Genomic DNA, 16,326 nt, shown 5'->3' on the forward strand with positions numbered 1-16,326 from the left:
TAACTATATGTACAAGATATGGTACTGACACCGTATTTGATTCACCGTGTACATCCATCCCTATTCAACAGCTTTATTCTAATCCCCCGTACGAGTAGCGACATCTACAGACTAAAAGCCGAACTTTCATAGTGTGTTTACCTGGTATCTGTTGAACCGTGTTGGAAGAATGATAAAATATTTTATTTCAAATACTATATGCTGTTTTGGACACTATTACTTAAAATTTTACATTAATTTCAAGAAATTGCTAAAAAAATATTGACGAAAATCATTTATGTTAATTTAAATAAATAGTAGCAAAAAACTTTATCTATTTTTGTAATTAAATAAAAACAAGTATCAACATTTTTATTTTGTTGTTCCAAATATTACAAGACTTAAAACCCAGTACGTCAAAATTTATATTTTTTCTTTCACATATGAATCGTTATAAATTTTGAACAGCTCTTGCCTGTCTTTTTAGTATTCTCATTTATGTTTAATTCAAATAATATCATTCTTCCTTTAACTCAACGTTCTTATTTAATTGATTAATAACGAAATACTAAATGTATTAGATTTAATTAAACCAACAATTGACTTGTACCAACGCCGTTTTGAACCATTAATGGTAAATCTATTATTAATTTTCAATAAGTTTATGAATCATATAAAAAATGGAGTATAAAAAATATATGATAAGATTTTTTTTTCGTAAATATTGACAATAATCATCGTTCGCTTTTATTGGCAAGGTTGTTGGACAATATTTGAAAAAAGATTCCCTTTTTCACAAAAACTATTACCTAGGTAAAAATCAATATTAGAAACTGTAGCGAAAATTAAACCACCCATAAAAATTCCTGCAACCCAAAACTACAGAAAACAACGAAACAAATCTTACCCTTCTTAGCTTCTAGCGACGCCCGTACCTGCCACCGCGACGCCAATCCCGGCGTCTCCCGCTAGGTGGCGCCACAGCAACGTATCCTAAAGCTGCGCTCCTCGTTTGAATTCGAGGAGATCCAGTCACAAAACGACTTCTCGCGTGCCCTGCCGTCCGGAATCGCGCTCTGTGCCCCTAAGCACGTGATACGAACTTCATGAACTGGCTTGAACTTTCGAAAAGCTTTGCGTTGTTGGGGGGTAGTTTCGTTTGGTGAGGAATGACCGCGCGGGGCCAAATTCGTGGTGCAAAAGGTGAGTTTGGAAAAACTTTCGATATTTGTTTGCGTTATTTTAATTAAATATTTAGTTTTTTTCTTTTGCCCGTTGTCGACATTTCGTCGTTTTCATTAAGATGTCTTCAGGCCTCTATGTGTTGAGTTCCATAAGTCTAAAATTTTAATTGTACATAAGGACATTTAGAAATAAAACTGAGATAAATTTTTTCGATTTTAAAGAAAAAGTTACAAATTTTTGACTTATGAAACCCAATACGTATAGTCTTGAAGATGCCATAATAAAAATGAAACACCGATAAAATTATTTTAATGAATTAATAATAATAAATCCAAATGCAAAAAACAGTGTTTGTTAGTCTAAAACTAACACTCAGAAATAAGTGTTCATTTCACAGTTCAAAGACAACAAAGAACTAATTCCTTGTCGAAAAAGGCGATAACATTTTCAGAAAGTAGTACATTTTTATACTACTGAGAAAGATGTTTAGTTTTTATTTAAAAGAAAATATTTGTATTTTAATTATTACAAAAGTAACAGATGTTTTGTACTAATAAAACAGAATTTTATCCACAATATTAATCAAACATTGCCATAAGTTAAAAAATCATTCCACAGCTTCTTTAATTTGATGACAATATATCAAAAGATGGGTATATAATAAACCTTAAAACTTTTTTCATTTCGAATATTTTTTTTTACATATTTAAGTACGTACATGTACTATCTATGATTTGATAAATGAGAAACCAAAATGTCCGTAGTTATCCCAAAAACAAAGCAAACATTTTGGAGCATATCTTTACATATTGATTCTATTTAAAATAATGAGGATTTAAAAGCGCTTCGTGGGTTGTCTGAGGTACGCTTCATCTACATTGCTGTTAGTTTTCCCACATGTTTATTTATAATTATAAGGATAATTTCAATTGTTAATGGGAAATCGAAATTACTAACACGAAATGGCACTCTAGCAAAGCTTATCAATTATGTATCGAAATAATACAGAACAGAATTAGTTTCATTATTATTTTCATCAAAAGTCCATTTAAGTATAAACACGAAAAAGCTTAGTCAGTTTTAAACAATTCTTAGATTATTCGAAGCATTCCAATTGTTACTTACTTTCTAGCTGGGACAATAAACCAAACCGATGATTTCTTATGATTCATACCTTCTGTTGAAATCAGTAAAGATAAACATTTGTTGTTTGTTACTTTGTCATACCATAAATTTTTGTATAAGGGTAAAGATAGATTAATCTTTGTTTTCCAAACTGAATAATTTTTAATAAATGGTTATGCAAACTTACTACAAAGTTGCTTACGTTCATAATATCGACCTGCACCGCATCCACAAGGAAATTTTCGTTCGAAATAAAGCCTCAAAGCGCAGCACTACCAAGTACTTTCCCGGTTATCAGTACAATTTAATAAACGCCGAGCATAGTATATGTGTATGTTTGCGGTACATGCTTTTGGTAAATATGGGTAATGTAAACATGCCCTATCGTCACATCTTGCGTTAAATATAACTACGGTGCACAAACGCCGAGTCTATAAATCTACAATGTACCTAGCAGGCAAGTTCTTGCACAAGCTTATAATATATCTAACACACCTTGCCTAATATGTTCCACAAAGCATTTTCGGAAAGATATTAACTAGAAGTACGTATTAATAGAGCGGGAAACAGCGTGTATTACGGAATATAGTCTTTTGTTTCTGCGTCTAATTCAATCGATGTTTCCCTTTGTGTTTACTGAAATGAGTTTTCAAATAACTCCAATAACAATAGACTCATTACTCGGTTTCTGGGAAAATTCGAAAAATAGCAGTTTAGAACATGAATAAAGCAAAAAACAACTTTCCCAGAAGGGAAGAATCGTTTTATTGACGTTTGCGTAATTTTTTTCGAAAATATTGAATAGTAATTGAATTAATGTGTAATTTTCAAGAACACCCTATATATAAGCTTCGTTGACTAATCTTCATTTTCAACCGTCATTGCTTAAAATATCTACTCAATTTGCATAAATAAGTTTGCTTATTCTACCAACATCAACTCTGTAACCTGTACTGCACTATTTTCGAGCATCAAGCGCAACACAATTTAATTTCGAACTAATTTATTACTTTCGCGATGAACATCGCGTATGCAGCACCAGCGAAACGAACTTCCAACCACCAGGCAGATATTTATGTTGGAAATAATTACTACCAAACTAACATTTCGATGAATCCTTTGGCATTGCAAACAATCTCCCGCCGCTACAAAAACATCTGGGGCATCCCCGCTAGCTGACACATGTTCTGGCTGGCGTGCAGAAGGAAAAGTCACTATTAATGTCTGCAAGAAAGGTGTAGCGGATTGTTTTGTGCTCGGGTGTATTGTCTGAGCAACGCGGACTGGCAAAGGAATGGAGAGAAATGGAGAAATATAAGCATTTTTGTAAGGGTTGCATGATATCTCGTCCAATTTAAGAAGAAAATCTGCGAAACTGTGCATACGTATCACGCTGGGCTTCTATTTTCTTTTATGCCTTACTGTTAAAATATCTGTTTCATTGTTAACTGGGACCCCCCTGAAGCTATGGACAGATATTGGTTGGAATTTGGCAGAAATTTAATAATTTACAATACAACAAACTCGAATATGCAGAAGTGTCTAACTAAATAAAGAGGGAAATATTGGGACTTTTCTATTTAGGGAGCGGAATTTATTTGCGAATAGCTGAAGATCCTTGCCTTTTTGTAAAGTAGGGACGCACCGATGGCGATGTAAATCACCTTAGGAATTTTACAAATTCGTAACTGGGCAAGTTGTCCTTTCCGTTCACGTACCGCGTTTTATTGAGTGTCGCCAGAACCTAATAAACTCGACAGTCGACAATAGGCGGCGGCGGGAGATGTAGATGTTCCGGAGACGTTCTCCAAATTCCACGATGCCCCACTTCTGATATCCCTATGTCGTGGAAGACGGAATTGCTCTTGAAAAAATAAATAGAGTTTCGTTTATAGGAAATATAGTACACTTTCGTCTTTCTTACAGTGTATTCAATGTGAAAACACAAGGTCGATAAATTGTAAATGTTTCTTACACTACAAACGATTTAATTCTGCGTAACATATTGAAATGATAACACATCTGCATTCGTCATTGGCCTTAGATGACACAGTTTATGAAAGTTTTAATAAAATAGCTATCACAGACAATTTCTATATTGACTATGCAAATATCTACAAACATACATGGCATATCAGATCTACGTATTTAGACTTTTCCGATACATAAATGTCGCTTCAAGTACTTTGTATGCATAACAAGATCAGGGTTCTTAACATAAGGATTGTATAGGCATTACTAAACGCAACAACCAACCGCAACAGTCGCTATACTGAGAATCTCATTTCTGACTTAAAAAGGCGGTATAACAAATTTTTTTACGACGAAACGTTTTTTGTTTTCTGAAATACAAAATAATGATTGTCACTGATTTTGTACCATTCTCCAACTGCCGAATTCAATTCAAACGAATGCTAAATTAAAAATTGCCGAGACAGAGAACTAAAGCATTTTACTTCCTCTGATAAAAGTGGTCATTATTGCCATACTTGAGACTCCCGTAATTACGTCTCATCTTATATTTAGTCCCATATAAAATACTAAACCCTCGCCCCATTAAAGGCCTTTCATGGGGGGACGTAAATTGTCCTTACTTAGACCCTGGCTTACTTTTATTTTTCTGTTTACTGCAAGATTCATGCTTTGATTAATTTGCAGAATGAATCGTTTAATTTTTGAACGCGAAGATTGTGTAAGCAACTCCGTTATCTTGTATGTAATAAGCTCTTAATGTTGAAGACGCTATAAAAAGCTGAAGATGTGGATGGTCGGTGCCACTTTGTCTTATGGAAATAAATGAGAATCGTGATTTCGTGTCGTAGTAAAATGCCTGTTTTATGCCAGCGGTTGTATTTTATTAAAACGGAAACGTGATTTATAATCTAAACAAATTAATAGTTTTCTTTAGTTAATGAATTAAGAACATTATTTTTTAATGTTTGTAAATAAAAAAAATTATTTCTCCACTGTCAACTAATTTCCTATTTATATGTTTTTTCCAGACAATTTTCCATTTTGATTGTAACAAAAACATTATTACAGGTAAAAAAACAGCTCAAAGGTAGAAGGTTCATTAAAAATTAAACAGCAACAAAAATCAGACCCAAAAAATTCTTTATATAGCGTCAGTGGAATAGTCAATTTTTTTAATATGTAATAGAGAAAGACCAAAGTTCGCTGTACTATTTGGATTATTTAGGTAAATAGTGCGATTCGTGAATACATTTATAGTATTCAATATTCAGTTTAAAAATATCGAAAATATTTTTGATGACTAATAAAAATGAATGCTAAATATCAGTCAGTATTTGTACATAAATGTTTATGAATACTAAGGTTCATTCAGTATTCGTATTTATGAATATTAAATATCATTAAGTTTTCATATTTACGAATACGTATGAATATATTATGAATACTAAATACCCTTATGTACTCGTATTCGTATTTATGAATACATATGAATCCATTTATATTCATGAATAGAAAATACCTTTCACTGTTCATATTTATGAATACAACGTATTCAACCATTTTTATGTGAAATTGTGAATACGAAAGGTCAAGTTTCTTTGGAATTTTGCAGTCTTTTTGAAGCTTTGGACGTAAGTAATATATTCAACAAAATATTCATGAAATCAATAGTGAATATTTGTATCCACTGAATGATGAATACTCTTGTAATTATAAATTAGTGACTATTCAATATTCATATTATACAATTCGTCAACATTTCGGAGTATTTATTGAAGGTGAACTTTTGTATTCATGAATACAATTTATTTGAATACATTTTCAATTTCTTTTAAAATTGGAGGTCTTTGATATTTATTAGTTTTTTAAGTTATATTAATTCAACAGGGACCGTCCGGAGAGATTTAAAATCAGTAAAGTATTTATACACAAAACTGTTACATCAAATTCTGCACGGTACACGGGAGTTGTTGACTGGGCCGCTTAAAATCTGAAATTTAAATTTAGCCAACCCGCCCGATGGGTAATTCTCGTTCGTCGCATTACCGAGTATGAAATTATATTCTCCGCGAGCAAACTCCGATAAATTCCATCAAATTTCCATAACGGATCGGCTCGAGTTCTGCTCAACATTCAATCAAAAACCATTTCCGAAAACAGAGGTATTATTTCGGCACGCTGGAGACTCGAATCGAAATCGTGAAAATCCAAAACACCTCACAGCGGACGAATATCAATGAAATTGTTCGGATAACAGGTACATTGTTCCGACTTGGGAGGCCGTGACTTCGCGAAGTTTCGGCGTCGCAGTTACAGTTTCATTGAATTGTCGCAGTTCGCGATAACCATTGTTAGGGGCAGGCGCTGTTTGAAACAATTCCTCATAATTCACGGTTCCGCGCGCGCCCAAAATGTCAGGATTAAGGTTATAAACTTTGGTTTGACCACGGACTGGAAAGGCTTCTCATACAGCTTTGTCCCGAACTGCACATGGAAATCAGCAGTATGACCCCCAACACAACCCTTTGTTAACGTGCTTAATATCCTGATTTCTTCAGCCAAGGAATTATTTTCTTTTACTCTAATCTATTCAGATGCAATGGTCTATTTCGTACATTTGTTGTACACTTTTATAACAAATTTATGATATAAGTGAGCGAAAGGACACCAGGTGAAGTCAAACGAATTCTTCTACATTCCTTTTGGTCACAAAAATGTCCCCAAGTACGAAAAAAATGCAGAAACATTTCTCTAATAAAAGTTTATTAGGAAAAGAGAGCTTTTTAACAGGACAAAAATTTGGGTATGTTTCTGGAAAAAATATAATTGATGACATCATTAGTCGTTTCTGTCAAATCCCAAAGATAATACTTTCGATTGAATATGGTAGCTTACCGCATCCCATTTACCACGTGTCCCAAATTTTACTTTAACTTTTTGTATCCTCACAGTAGGCCTATACTATTGAGTTTGAGACATCCTGAGCTTAAAAAAAGTTTTCCGTCCCCTAAGCAAACCCTAACCGCACCCGCGCATGTTAAGAGAGTTAAAACTTCGATCTCCAGACGATGCTAACCTGATTAGCGAAACAAGGGCCGAGGGAAGCGCGCCACTTTGGTGTTTCATCTGCTTTTTGCGGACCGTAATGAACGAAGTTATGCGGACATCATAGTTGCCATGGCGTCTGCTTAAAAGTTTTAAGCCGCAAGAACCTCGGAACCCGCACCCACGTGAAATTAGCTCCGAATTAATCCGGACCGTTCGCGTTTTTATGCTCGTCCGACATTTTGTTGTTGCAGGCTTAGTGAATTATGAATGCCCTCCAAGCGTGAGCGCACGACTCACCGTGGAAAACATCGAAAGGAAATTGAAAATATGAATAAAACAGGTCACGTGGTCCTCCCGTCCCGTCTCCTTCGGGAAAACTATGCGGAAGTGACAGCGACAGCGACGGGTAGTGTCCTTACCTGCTCAGGCGTGTTAACGGAAATATCGGAAGTTTTTGCATTAAATAAACGTTTACTTGAAATGTACTTGTCTGGTATACGACTACATGAGATGGCAGAATGAGGCGGTTTTCGAAAAACTTGTATTCGTGAATACAAAAATGTATTTAGTACGTATGTTCATTCAGAACGAATACAGAATGTGAAATAAATAATATGTTGGTATTGTTACCTTTTATACATGAGCCATCACAAAGCAGTTTATCTCGACAGCAGCCAGAAATTAAGAGGGTATATAAAACAAATATCAAAGTTACTATTCTGTCAATAAAAACAAGTAAGTAGGTAATTCACTGGGGGGTTACACTCTCCCTAACTTTAGGATTCAAATTACATTATCTCAAGAGCAAATAAACACTTGGCTGGCGCATTTCGTGTGAACAGCTGAGGTTTGATTCAAAGCAACCACGATAGTTTTCATTACAAAATAAAATAAATATGGATTCCTATTGTTACAATACTTTAAAAATAAACGAGAACTTATTTTAAAACTGGGTGTGAAAAACGAATATCAATAATCAGTATTCACTAGTATCTATAAAGTGTTCGATTAGTTCGATAGAACAACTAAACTTCTTTTCCTTCTTGTCAGAATGATGCTAATCAGGAAAAATATTTCGTTAATAAAATTTCAAGGAAGTTCGTAATTTAGGAGGCAATATTTTGATAAAAAAAAATTTTGTTCCTAGTCCGCTGCCTGCTGCATATTTCAGCAATCAGCCTAATTTCTCCCGAGGCAGTTTATGAAAATTGCCGGCTCAATTTATTAAATTCCGCAACGTTTTGGCACTTCTTGGGGGTGATTACGTGCAATTTAGGGCCATTTTTCATAAGTGTTGTACTTAAGGGAATAAATCTCCCATAAAATCCATAAATAATTTTCCTGATTTATTTTTACGCGGTAAATCTTATGCAGTGTGATTTGTGGTTTTAATAAAGCGCCTATAGCGGATATATGGAGTGTTTACAGGGTGATCATAACCGCTTGTGGCCCAAATAAAAAATTAAATTTCTATAGGGAGACACATAATGAAAACATTTGATAAAAAGAACGGTAAGGGGATAAGTAACGAATTATTTTGAACCTTTGATAGTAAGGTACCAATCATTTGTCACTTAGTAATTATAAGTACTCGTAATATCGAATTTAGTCATGTTTGTAAACGAAGGCGTTATCAAATATGAATTATGACTGTCAAGAGCGTTGCATTTCTAGGAAAATTGTCTACACTGCGAATAAATATAGCCAGTGTTGTTTCTAAAGAGCGATACGAAAGTAATTTAGTACTTGTACACATCATCTCAGAGGCGTAGAGTTTCATATCAGCATGAAATATGCATATGCACATACATACCAGATGCTCTCTGGTCCAAATAAGTCGCATAAAATTTGTTCTTTGACACAACTCTAAACTCTGAAAGATACGACTCTTAAAAATTATAGTTGAAAATGTATGTAGTACTTTAAACCGACCAATCTTTATACATTTTTAACTCTAAACTTATAAAACCATCTTTTAGATTATCAAGATATGTGACTAGATTGTAAATTTTCCTATACCCTCCAATATGTAGCATAAATGTAATCAGAACCTGCAGGATGTCAAATTAGATTAGATGAAAGAGACAGACACTGCGGATGCATCCGCTATTATCGCAACACAATGGTACCTTTATTAATTACCTGTATGCAACTGATAGTCGAACCCTATTTAATTAGTCTACGGGAATAGGAAATGCCAATATAAACCAGCTACCAACCGCATGTTCAACTGGAAATACTGGTAAAGGACACAATACCAATAATAGCTTGTGTTAAATCTAAGGATAATCATTAAACAGTTTCATATGCTGTCAATTGGAAAACGCGCATTGATATTGTGTACGTACTCACATTTAACGTAGAGCGAGGTATAACGTACATATTAAAACTGACAATATTTATTTCTAAACAACGTATAAGCATTTTACGTACAATCTTGTGGACGTACAATGAAAACATAATGAAAACACTAAATATAAATTAAAAATGGATATGTCAATATGGTGTATTGTAAAACGTACACTCATAGAGCTATGATAACTAAATAACGTTGATATGACGTACAAGTATATATAACGCGACAGTCCTGAGAACTATACTTTATATAATGGTGTTGAGTTGATTTTCAGTAAAACGTACCTGTATTTAACGTACACATTAAATATACACGAGTATTTTAAATCAAGGTAATAGATAAGACATAGTAAGTATTAGTAGAGCCATATACATATTCAAATACGACAACGTTGATATAATGTACATACGCATGGAACGATTCAACGTAGAGTGGATATAACGTACATACTAAAACGTCTTATAAAAACAGTCAATGTAGAAGAATATAACGTAGATCCAAACTTGAGGAGGTATATTATTGTAAAACGTACACATATTTAACGTACATATTGAAACGTATTATACGTATGAAAACAGTGAATATTTAACGTACAGTAACATATAACGTACATTTCAAAACGTATCACAAAAAATCGTAAATTTAAACTGCGACTTGCATAAAACGTACTGTTAAGCATTTTAAACAATGTTAGCTACATTTGTAATGTAATTTTCGCAAATCCAGTTAGATATAGTCCACTTACGTAATTAAAAACCGCATAGCCGCTCTGAGGGGGAACAATAGAGATAAATACGAGGTATTTAAACAGGTAATTAAAAAAGCGAGTGTCATATCTTTATATAGCATGCGCGTTGTTTCCAGGAAGATTTTAATTTGATAAATGAGCGGAGGGGAAGTCAGCTGCCAGTTTTCCTTTCCGTTGTTTACTGCTTCCAGGGACGATTTATTATTCGCCATGATCGGGGCACAGCACTGTATTATGGAGCTTAAATAGTCATCATAATTTGTTTGTTTCAGGCTTAAAAAAAAATGCTAATCCTCAGAACGTCCACTTCCTTTTTTCGGAGTTAATTGATACCGTAATGAAGTTACACGTAGTTATATGAAATGAACCTCAATAGGATGAAGATTAAGGCCTATCCTATCGTAGAAAGTTTTAAATTCCGTTTCACATAATAAGTACCTACTACATTGTACGCCTAGTGACAGCTACGAACCGTGATAGCCTTTCAAACCCAGACATTCGAATTAAATCAGTCAGAAATCGATTTCAGCTGCACTCCAAGCGAATCTTTCCAGATCCACAAGTCTAGACAATACTAAGGATGTCGGTGAAGAGTCGCAGCGTTCCGGACTGGAAATTAGAAATGAATATCTCCTCGCTGTCCGCCGCAATCGGCGCCATCGGACAAGTTTTCATTGATTTAACCTACGACGACCCCAATCACGGAGTAATAAATAATACAATCGTGCTCTCGCGCGAGATTCGACCATTATCATATTTAACTGACTATTATGAAGTGGATCCGAACGGCATAGAGACACGAAGTGGTTCTGTGGTTCCGCTTATAGTTCGGGAGGTTATTTGAAGCCTGCATTATCGGATGTACAATTGATAGCACAACTTGAAAGGGAGAATAAAAACAATTTTTACTTTCAAACCAGACACTTGAAGTCAACCTGCGCATAATTCCTCTGATTTATTTACTTCTCTTTCCATTTTTTTGTTAAAAAACTCGAGCACACCAATTCGAAGGAAATAATCTTATATCAATCGGGTCTTTACGAGGTTATCCCACCCCCTGTAATAACTTCTATTGCGATAACACGTCTCACGTCGCTTTGTGAGAAACATTCTTTGTTATTTCGCCAATCCGGCGTTGCAGGAGTGTCTGGGCTGTGTCAGGCCAAACCTCGCTATCTAGTGACCTATCAATTAGGAAACCCCGACGTTTCTCGAATACCACGCCGCAACAGGAGAAAACAATTTAAGAAAGGGACGTGTTACTGGGTTTTCTTATCAAGAGCAGCATATAGCATTTACAATTTCGAAGGAAAATGTAACAGTGTGACAATATAGTTACAAGTTTTATCAAAATAAGAAAACAGTCACTTTTTTTATTCCGCCCCCACAGATCTGAGCCCAAGAACAAGTTCACTAATTGGAAAGCAAATGTCGACGCTGTTCCAGATATATCTAACAAAATAAAAGCGAAAAATTTTAAGCTTTAGCCAATCTATAAAAAGAAACGCAGATTGGTATCATAATTTTAGTTCTATCGCGACTTTAGTGATATTTTCTTAAAATGTATTAGACGCCTAGTCCTTGAACATCAAAAGTCGTAATGGAATAGCTCGTAAAAGGTACAATTCCAACACTGTCTCTAAAGTAAGTCATAAAACATTTCCACAAACTTTGTCAACGAGCATAATTAAAATCTTCATAACCATAGAGATGGAAACAAGAGGAAGAAATATACGCCATTAAATAAACTGGGTCCTACTTATATCTAGGCAGGCAATGTGCTGTGCACAGAGATTTCTCATGTGTGTTTCTTTTTTTTTATATCAAGAAAAGTTATTTTAAGCAAACACCGTAAGTTCTTATGGTTCATCGAGATCGAGAACGTTCCTACTGCGTATACCTTTCATCCAACCAACCAGCACAGTTGAGAATTAGAATCAGAAATTATAGTCCGTGAAAACGATCAAAATGGAGTCGGTCCCATTTTTGGGCCATAAATCCTACCGTCGACATTACTATTTCAATATATCTCAACCCCTGTCAGTGTGTATAATGAAAAATTCAGTCCACAATTTCCGGCTGGAAAGAATCCGAAATCTTTGCCAGGTACGATTGAAATTTATACTGGAAAACCTTGTCGAATGACGCAGAAAATGAAAGTAAACTGCGTATCGATCACTACCCGCAATTTCGGCAGAGAAATGCCTAATAGTACAGTCATTGAAGCTTTTCACCGAATTCTTTGAAACTGAACCGATCGACTTCAAATTTGGCAGATAGTTAGAGAACAGGTCAATGAACATTAGTGATTGACGCTTCCACCCTGTTGGGGGTTGACACCCCTTCTCGGGGGTAGAAATTTAAAAAAAATAACGCTGGAAATCGATAGAGAATCAAATTTTGAGCAAAAAATATACGAAGAATTTTTTCGAGAAATCAATAGTTTTTTAGTTATTCACGATTGAAAATTTGAAATTTTGAGTGAAAAAAAAAAACACTTTTTCAAAGTATTTTTCACGAATAACTCAAAAATTACGCATTTTATTAAAAAAGTGTAATGAACAAAAATGTAGCTTATAAATAAACAAAGAAAATTAAAAATTAAAAGCGTTGTACGCCCTATACAAAGCGAAATATGGTTAGTGGAAGGGGACTTGTTTTGGGGGGGAATACTAGAATCGATGTATTCAACGCCAAATAACGGAAAAAGGATTAATTTTACGTGTATAACGCTCCTGGAGTTTTTTGTAGTACTCAAAAAGACCTTCAAAATGAGCATTTATAAAAATTAATTGGAGCAAAATTGAACGAGTTATCGTCAAAAAACAGATGGGTTGCTCATATTTTTTAAGGAAAAAAATGAGCAGTAAACGCTGTACCATTTCCATCAGAATTAAAATTAATCGTAGACCCTTTACAATTAGATTTGTTTTAGTGTTTTTCATACGATCCTGAAGTTAGACCGGTTTAGAATACGTATTTTTTAAATAATGTATACGGTAAAAGTTGAAAACGTATTTTTCATCATTAAAAAAAATTGCGTTATTTATATAATAACTCTAAAACTATGAAAGATACGTAAAAATTGATAGACAACAATATTTTGTTTTTTTTATTCCTATAGCATAAAAATAAAGGAGACATCGCCGCTTGAAGTATCTATTTTAGTGAAAAAACGACCTGTCTCGAGCTCTTCGAGCCCTTTAAAAAATGAAGGACTTAAAAGGTTTTATATGCAATCGATCTTACAGCTCTTGAAATTATCTTTAAAATGTTTTTTTTTTGTAGGATACTATAGCTTCAAAATTAACCGAGATATGGTGAAAAAACCAATGACATTTTTTCGGAGCAAAATGTTAGGATTCAAGTGCGCGTCAGCGTGTATAAAAGTTTATATGCAGCATAGCAATTTTTTTATGATTGATTATATTTAAAAATCGATTATAATAAAAATATTTTACATTAATATCGGTAAGAGGGTAGTTTATAAGAGTTGAAAATGGCAAAAGTAAAATATTCTTTCATAAACAATATAAGGGAATTTTTATTTTAAATTATTGCATAATTATAGCATTCCAAGATTTAAAACGTAATTTTTTATCATTTTTTTAGCACAGGGGTGATTTATAAGGGTTGAAAAGTGTTATGAGATACAAATTCTTTTATACGCAATGAGGGAATTTTTATTTTAAATAATTGCACCGTTAAAGCATTCCAAGCTTTTAATAAGTAATTTTTTATCATTTTTGTCAATACAGGGGTGGTTTTTAGGGGTTGAAAGGGAAAAATTCCTTTATTAGCTATAAGGTAAACTTTTATTTTAAATAATTGCACGATTTAATCATTCCAAATCTTTAAAAAGTAATTTTTTATCATTATTTTTTGCATAGGGGTAGTTTTTAAGGGTTAAATAAAGGGTCGAAATAATCAAATATATCATAAAACATGTTCGAGAACATGGAACATTATTTAATCTTTGTGCTTGAACAAGATTTTTATCAATAAAATGCTTAAAACTTAATTTTTTCAATGTTTTTCACTTAGGGGTAGTTTTTACCCCTAACAAACAAAAAGCGTCAATCGGGCTTATGTCACTTTTGAACTTGAGCCTAAGATGAGCCTTATTCTAAATTTTCACGCAAATCCATGCAGTTTCAAAGAATTCGGAGGTTACAGATGATTTTCAGCTTCAATGACTGTACTACAAACCTTTAACTTTGTTAGAATATAACTGACGGTTTTAGGGGGGATTCGTCTAACGAGGCTCCTGGCCCAATTCGATTCCAAATTCGAAATTTTCTATTTGAACGACAAAATCGCCACAGACCGAGCGAACAAACAGCAAGGATTGATAATTTGTTGCATCGCCTTCCCAGATAATACTATCTGTGATCTGGTCTAGAGCAACAGTTCGAGTTACTCGAGGATTGATGAGGCGCTGAACCAAACAACACAATGAATTCCGCCGTCTTACAGGCGTACACATCCCTGCTACAAAACGACAAACACTGACGGGGATAAATCAAGCTGTTGAGTCGGGAAGGAAAAGCGATCGAGTGACAGAAAACGGGAATATATCAGGGCGGATGGAGCATCCATCATGGAGTGAACAACTGTTGCGCCGCCAGACTTATGGTAGGTCTGGACGTCTGTCGACGAGATGCCGCCGCGGGGGTGCCGCAGGGGTCCGTCCGGTGCGGGTCAGTGCGGGAATTGGAAAGGGGACGATATTAGATGCGAGATATTGCCTGTTTCTTCGCGTTTCGAGTGTAGTGGTCACTTTGGTTGCTCAGAAAAAAGAAACGTGCTAATTGAACTATCTTTGGTGCTTGCGCATTCGAAAAATAGACCTTTCTTCACTCATGTGACCAATTTCTTCTTCAGATATTGCTAATTTTAGTGGTTCTACAACAATTACAGAAGAGCTGTCCCTATTTGCGCCTATAGTAAAATCTTTACTAAGAAAAACACTGTAAATAATACAAATCCCTACGCTGTAACGGTAAAAATAAAACAGTCACTGCGCGCGCGCAACATCGAATCCATTTTAAAGTGAAAATAATTTTCTCCTCCATAAACTCATCCAAAGCCACTTCGATATAATAAAAACGCAATTAGTTTGAACCACCAACCATAAAATATGACGGCCTACAAGCGCTATTTACTTTTATACCCGCTTTTTACATTCCCGCGGTTAAAATACTATTTCTTAATGCTCGTTCATTGCGCTTGATACGGTTGCTCCCCCATCAATCATAAAGTTTGGCGTCCGTGCAGCTGTCGTGAATTAAATATATTCGCCTGATAGACTGTGAGGGTGAATTGACTTTGAATATCGATTGAAAATATTACTATTATATTTAAGAAAGAAAGAAGCAGAAAAAAAAGTTGAATCAATAAACGACAAAAGAAAGAAAAGGGAAAGGTCAATATTAAATACAAAGAACATAAGTATCCAGAAAACATCGACAAAGGCAGCAAAATATATTTTGGGACAAAAAACTGTGAAAATAAATTCGCCAAAAAATTTTATATCATGCATGTTTTTTAAGCCAATTTGCATTATAGACCAGTGCTTAAGCCTTCAAAAATGGTAAAAAGTGAAAAAAATTATAGTAGGATGAAACCCATTGGAAAAGGAAGAGAATATAACAGAAATGAAAGGAAAAATAATTTACGGCGATCTGAGGTCGGGAAGGGGAAGTGGGTGAGTTTTTAAGGGTAAAAAACGGTTTATCTTGATTTCCGGAAAAACTACAAGTCTTATGGAAAAAAGTTATATGGCAAAGTTGTAGGTAATAAAACGATCTACAACTTTAGTATTTACACTTTTTTCACATAACCTCAAAATTTATGTGAAAAATTCAAATAACCAAGTTTTTGGTTTTTTATTTTTATCTTTTACAAACAA

The sequence above is a fragment of the Anoplophora glabripennis genome, unplaced genomic scaffold (genome assembly GCF_000390285.2).
Source record: "Anoplophora glabripennis isolate ALB-LARVAE unplaced genomic scaffold, Agla_2.0 scaffold4, whole genome shotgun sequence".
Classification (NCBI taxonomy): domain Eukaryota; kingdom Metazoa; phylum Arthropoda; class Insecta; order Coleoptera; family Cerambycidae; genus Anoplophora; species Anoplophora glabripennis.